Source organism: Myxocyprinus asiaticus, chromosome 28 (genome assembly GCF_019703515.2).
Source record: "Myxocyprinus asiaticus isolate MX2 ecotype Aquarium Trade chromosome 28, UBuf_Myxa_2, whole genome shotgun sequence".
Taxonomy (NCBI): Eukaryota; Metazoa; Chordata; class Actinopteri; order Cypriniformes; family Catostomidae; genus Myxocyprinus; species Myxocyprinus asiaticus.
Genome location: NC_059371.1, coordinates 35,413,461 through 35,420,997, shown reverse-complemented (window position 1 = coordinate 35,420,997; position 7,537 = coordinate 35,413,461).

The window sequence follows — 7,537 nt, the reverse complement described above, 5'->3', positions numbered from 1 at the left end:
GTCTGCCTTATTGTCTACGACAGACAAACACTTTTGGACATTGGTTCAGCAATTTCACACCGTAAACCGGACTTCAAATTCCTCAATGCCGACCCACTGTTTACAAACACGCAAGCAGAGCCCTTTGTCTGGGCAGCATGGCCGCGGAAACGCAGGAGGAAAAGGGGAAACAGAGCCGGAGTTCTCATCAGAGTAAGACGCCGCGCAAATCGACCCCCGCTACCCACTATTCTACTGGCAAATGTTCAGTCTCTGGATAACAAGCTCTGCGAGCTGAAAGCACGGATCTCTTTCCAACGAGAGACGAGGGACTGCTGCATTATCTGCCTTACGGAAACTTGGATGTCTGCGGAGATTCCAGACTCAGCCATTGAACCCGCGGGGTTCTCCGTGAACCGAGCGGACAGAGCGAAAGACCTCTCAGGTAAAAGTAGAGGTGGTGGAGTCTGTTTTATGATCAACAAATCCTGGTGTGATCAGAGGAACGTACATTCTATCAAGTCTTTCTGCTCTCCTGATCTGGAATTTCTCATGCTTCTGTCTACCGAGGGAATTCACAGCGGTCATTATCACTGCTGTGTACATCCCCCCACAAGCCGACACAGACCGGGCACTCAAGGAACTGTGTGGAAGTATAAGTGAGCAGGAAACCGCACACCCTGAGGCCGCGTTCATTGTGACCGGGGACTTTAATAAAGCCAGTTTAAAATCAGTTGCACCAAAATATCACCAGCACATTAGTTTCAACACATGAGGGGACCGGGTTTTGGACCATTGCTACTCTCCCTTCCGAGATGGCTACAAATCCCTCCCCCGCCCACAATTTGGCAAATCGGACCACTCTTCCATTCTGCTTCTGCCCGCTTACAGGCAGAAACTGAAACAGGAAGCACCCACCCTCAGAACAATCCAGTGCTGGTCAGACCAATCAGATTCTATGCTACAAGACTGTTTTGATCACACGGACTGGGAGATGTTCCGGTCCGCCGCTGATGACGACATCGACCTTTACGCTGATAGCGTAATGTGTTTCATCAGAAAGTGCATAGAGGACGTGGTTCCGGCCAGAACAATACGGATCTATGCGAATCAGAAACCATGGATAAATAGCGATGTTCGCGCGGCACTTAATGTGCGGACCTCCGCTTTTAATTCCGGGAACGCGGAGGAGCATAAACAAGCCAGTTATCAGAACCGCAAAACATCAGTACAGGAGCAAGATTGAAGGACAGTTTAACACCACCAACTCTAGAAGCATGTGGCAGGGAATTAACATCATCACGGACTTTAAAGGGAATAAAAACTTCACCATGAACACCGCTGCCTCTCTCCCGGATGAGCTAAATACTTTTTATGCTCGTTTTGAGGAAAATAACACCGCCCTCGTGGAGAGAGCTCTCGCGGCCGAAGCTACAGAGGTTAGTTTACTCTCCGTCTCTCTAGCGGATGTAACCCGATCCTTCCGATGGGTGAATATCCGCAAAGCCGCGGGCCCAGACGGCATTCCGGGCTGCATCATCAGAGCGTGCGCGAACCAGCTGGTTGGTGTTTTTACGGACATTTTCAACCTACACTGTTCACTCTCAGATATATCAGATGTTTAAATTGTGCTGTGTTAATTTGATGTTATTGTAAATTGGTATATGTCTCATCACTGTCACGACTGCTATGTTGATCGGAACTGCACCCAAGAATTTCACACACCATTGCACTTGTGTATATGGCTGTGTGACAATAAAGTGATTTGATTTTGATTGATTTGAACCTTTCCCTCTCTTTGTCTGTAGTCCCCACATGCTTTAAAACATCCACCATTGTGCCTGTTCCAAAGCAATCAAAAATAATTTGCTTAAATGACTGGCGTCATGTTGCTCTGACCCCCATCATCAGCAAATGCTTTGAGAGACTAATCAGAGATTACATCTGCTCTGTGCTGCCTCTCTCTCTTGACCCATTGCAGTTTGCTTACTGCAACAACCGCTCCACTGATGATGCCATTGCATCTACAATACACACTGCTCTCTCCCACCTGGAAAAAACAACACTTATGTGAGAATGCTGTTTGTAGACTACAGCTCAGCATTCAACACCATAGTGCCCTCCAAGCTAGATGAGAAACTCCAGGCTCTGAGCTTAAACAGCTCGCTGTGCAGCTGGATCCTGGACTTCCTGTCAAGCAGACGCCAGGTGGTTAGAATAGGCAGCAACATCTCATCACTGACCCTCAACACTGGAGCCCCACAGGGCTGTGTTCTCAGCCCACTCCTGTATTCCTTGTACACACATGACTGTGTGGCAACACACGGCTCCAATGCCATCATTGAGTTTGCTGATGACACAACGGTGGTAGGTCTGATCACTGACAATGATGAAACAGCCTACAGAGAGGAGGTGCACACTCTGACACACTGGTGTCAGGAGCACAACCTCTCCCTCAACATCAGTAAGACAAAGGAGCTTGTGGTGGACTTCAGAAGAAAAGACAGAGAACACAGTCCCATCACCATCAATGGAGCACCAGTGAAGAGAATCAGCAGCTTCAAGTTCCTGGGTGTCCACATCACTGAGGAATTCACATGGTCCATCCACACTGAAGTCGTTGTGAAGAAGGCTCATCAGCGCCTCTTCTTCCTGAGACGGCTGAGGAAGTTTGGAATGAACCGCCACATCCTCACACGGTTCTACACCTGCACTGTAGAGAGCATCCTGACTGGCTGCATCTCCGCCTGGTACGGCAATAGCACCGCCCACAACCGCAAAGCATTGCAAAGGGTGGTGCGAACTGCCAGACACATCATCGGAGGTGAGCTTCCCTCCCTCCAGGAAATATATACAAGGCGGTGTGTGAAAAAAGCTCGGAGGATCATCAGAGACTCCAGCCACCCGAGCCATGGGCTGTCAAAATACATCAGCACTGCACTTTATTACCCTTACTCTTATATCTCACACAGGACTGTCATAAATTATATTATTATTATATTATATTCTCTCTTAACAACTGACTGTCATGTATATTGGTTAGAATAGGCAGCAACAACTGTATATTGTAGCCTAGAGTTTGTGCTACAAAATGATGTGAAAACCATCCTGATCACTCATTCTACAAAACAATATAGTCATTTAACTTTTGTAAGACACTTTTAGTGTTAGAAAGGCCATATGCGAGGAGGCGTGAATGATCATGAATACTGATGTGATTCACACCTGAGGAGACAAAGACCCCTCCCCTGGGAACAGAATATGAAAAATGTATTATCTGATATAAGGCATATACACAATATATATATAAAAAAATTTAGGATTCTTTGATGAATAGAAAGTTCAAAATAACAGCATTTATCTGAAATAGAAAGCTTTTGTAACATTATAAATGTCTTTACTGTCACTTTTTATCAATATAATGCATCCTTGCTGAATAAAAGTATTAATTTATTTCCAAAAAAAAAAAAAAAAAAAAGAACGGTAGCGTATAATGTTACAAAACATTCTATTTCAGATAAATGCTGTTATTTTGAATTTTCTATTCATCAAAGAATCCTGAAAAAAATTGTACACAACTGTTTTCAACATTGATAATAATAATAAATGTTTCTTGAGCAAATCAGCATATTAGAATGATTTTTGAAGGATCATGTGACACTGAAGACTGGAGTAATGATGCTGAAAATTCAGTTTTATATCACAGGAATAAATTGCATTTTAAAATATATTATTATATTATATATATATATTTAACTTCCCTCGGGGGCGTTTACCATTTGCATTGATCGCCTCAGCACATTACTGTATGAATAGCGTGCGCTGATGGTGGGTGTGATCACAGTAGGGATAATTAGCTGAGCCAGGAGAAACTGTACATCGCTTAGTTTTATACATATTACATTGCAGGAGAATATTTGTTTTAAATTTGAATTGTTTTATTAAAAAGTAGACACTTTAAACTTTCTTTAGACATATGTTTCATGTTTGTCTGATAAGTACTTACTGAGTTTTAGTTCATTTTTGTGACGTGTTTCAGAAAGATGCTCGCGGAGACAGAGACGGCTGAAAGCACACCCTGTTTATTTTCTTTATTTACAAAAGCACAAGGTTTTTTGTTATTGTGAGTGTACACAAATAAAAGTAGACCATTTATAGTTTCTAATGATGCCTTACACTTATCTGTATGCCCCAAAATGATGGAGTATTTTAAGTTGTTTCCGTTGTTATGAGGAAAAAATCCAGCAGGACGTGCTGGTGCGTCTGTCGACCTCTGAGGGTTAAACCAAATGGATTTCTTCAGAAGACATTGATTAAACCACTGGAGTCTTAAGGATTAATTTAATGTTGTCTTTATCTCCTTTTTGGAGCTTCAAAGTTCTGGCCACCATTCACTTGCATTTTATGGACCTACAGAGCTGAGATATTCTTCTAAAAATCTTTGTTTGTGTTCAGCAGAAGAAAAAAAGTCATTCACATCTGGGATAGCATGAGAGTGAGTAAATGATGAGCACTGCCAATCAAATTAGTTGCCATGGGTTTAATTAGCTGTTCTGTAATTTGTGCGATTTACTTGTACTTTTGATACTTAAGTAAATGTAAAATCAGTTACTTTAATACTTTTACTTAAGTAGTATTCTCATGAGCTACTTTAACTTTTACTTGAGTCAATTTTCATGAAAGTATGTTAACTTCTACTTAAGTATTGCGAATGGATAATTCATACATCACTGCTAAAAGGTACTCATTGGGCACCACCTGTGTAGCAGAAAGGGACACAAAACGAATCAGTGAACGAATAAAATGTTTTTTTTTATTTTTTTTTTTTATTAATGGATTCATGATTTTAGTGATTTGGTTGGACCAAAATCACCTCCACTGATGAAGCCCCTGAAATTTGAAAGGGCCTCTACACTTGCCTCGAACCTCTTAGAGATTTTCTTGTCTGCTTGACAATACTGTCAGAACATTAACAGTTACTCAGAAAGTCCATGCAAATTATGTCAACATTCAACATAAAAGTGCACTGACCCTCACACCCCCACATTATCCACTCAGTATAACGCGTGAGCCAAACCGACAGCAGTCTCGCGGCGTTACCGCCTGTGGCTTACGCATTTGTCACACGTCATATAGGGGGAGCTGATGATTCTTCTACCACCACAAGCTGAAGGATATGGAGCTATTAGTTTCATCATCACTTGTGAGAGGTTGAGTGTTCTGGTGTGATGTTATCTTCACTCCATACTGGAGGAGGACATATGGGGGAGCGGTGACCCGAGCATATACATCTGATAAAAATAGCGCAGCTGCTGTGAATATGCTCTGTGAGAGCTGTTCTGGGATTAGGAGCCAGTGATGGAGGTGCTGTCATTGAGCTAAAATCTGTGGTGCTGAGCGGGCACTGTTTAGATTCAGATTGCTTTATTATTTGTCTTATTTTCAAAGGGAAGCTGTGAGAATAGAGGTACAGTTGAAGTCAGAAGTTTACATACACATTAGCCAAATACATTTAAACTCAGTTTTTCACAATTCCTGACATTTAATCGTAGAAAACAGTCTGGTCAGTTAGGATTACTACTTTATTTTAAGAATGTGAAATGTCAGAATAATAGTAGAGATAATGATTTATCTCAGCTTTTATTTCTTTCATCACATTCCCAGAGGGTCAGAAGTTTACATACACTGTTAGTATATGGTAGCATTGCCTTTAAATTGTTTAACTTGGGTCAAACATTTTGGGTAGCCTTCTCACAATAAGTTGCTGGAATTTTGGCCCATTCCTCCAGACAGAACTGGTGTAACTGAGTCAGGCTTGTGGGCCTCCTTGCTCGCACACACTTTTTCAGTTCTGCCCTAAAATTGTCTATCGGATTGAGGTCAGAGCTTTGTGATGGCCACTCCAATACCTTGACTTTGTTGTCCTTAAGTAATTTTGCCACAACTTTGGAGTTATGTTTGGGGTCATTGTCCATTTGGAAGACTCATTTGCGACCGAGCTTTAACTTCCTGGCTTATTTCTTGAGATATTGGTTCAATATATCCACATAATTGTCCTTCCTCATGATGCCATCTATTTTGTGAAGTGCACTAGTCCCTCCTGCAGCAAAGCACCCCCACAACATGATGCTGTCACCCCCATGCTTCACGGTTGGGATGGTGTTCTTTGGCTTGCAAGCCTCATCCTTTTTCCTCCAAAAATAAACGATGGTCATTATGGCCAAACAGTTCAATTTTTGTTTCATCAAACCAGAGGACATTTCTCCAAAAAGTAAGATCTTTGTTCCCACGTGCACTTGCAAACTGTAGTCTGGCTTTTTTATGTCGGTTTTGGAGCAGTGGTTTCTTCCTTGCTGAACAGCCTTTGAGGTTATGTCGATATAGGATTTGTTTTACTGTGGATATAGATACTTGTCTACCTGTTTCCTCCAGCATCTTCACAAGGTCCTTTGCTGATGTTCAGGGATTGATTTGCACTTTTGGCACCAAACTACGTTCATCTCTATGAGACAGAATGTGTCTCCTTCCTGAGTGGTATGAAGGCTGCATGGTCCCATGGTGTTTATACTTGCGTACTATTGTTTGTACAGATGAACGTGGTACCTTCAGGTGTTTGGAAATTGCTCCCAAGGCTGAATCAGACTTGTGGAGGTCCACAGTGTTTTTTTCTGAGGTTTTGGTTAATTTCTTTGATTTTCCCATGATGTCAAGCAAAGAGGCACTGAGTTTGAAGCTAGGTCTTAAAATACATCCACAGGTACACCTCCAATTCAGCACACTTCCTATCAGAAGCTAATTGTCTAAGGGCTTGACATCATTTTCTGGAATATTCCAGGCTGCTTAAAGGCAAAGTTAACTTAGTGTATGTAAACTTCTGACCCACTGGAATTGTGATATAGTCAATTAAATGTGAAACAATCTGTCTGTAAACAATTGTTGGAAAAATTACTTTGTGTCATGCACAAAGTAGATGTCCTAAATGACTTGCCAAAAGTATAGTTTGCTAAAATGAAATCTGTGGAGTGGTTAAAATGACTAGTTTTAATGACTTCAACCTAAGTGTATGTAAACATCTGAGTTCAACTGTATATTTAATCATGACTTCTGTATTTGATATTGTTGGTAGTTTGTTGATTTAGGTGGCAAAACCTTTTTTAAGGGTAAAATGTGTCATTTCTGTGCCATTAGAGTCGCCAAATTGAATAGAAACAATGATTGGGCTGCTAATTGACTGGTTTCAGCAGGTTTCATGGACTCTCCCGTCTCCTCCATCTTTCATTGTTCATTTAACCAAATAGTCCCTCCACAAACTTAAGCCAATGGTTGGGATTCTTAAACAAATAGGAGTTGTTCCGTGTCGAATCAACCAAAATGAGAAACATTACAGGTAAAAAAATAAGATTAGAATGTGGACTTGCATGATATCATAATTTTCACACCAGTGCAGTGTTCATGTTCAAACCGACTAACAGTGTTATTACTGCTGGTTGGACGCTAAGTGGTACTATTGGGTAATTTTCATTAAGCAATAGCCTAGACAAGCCTACATGGCTGAGGG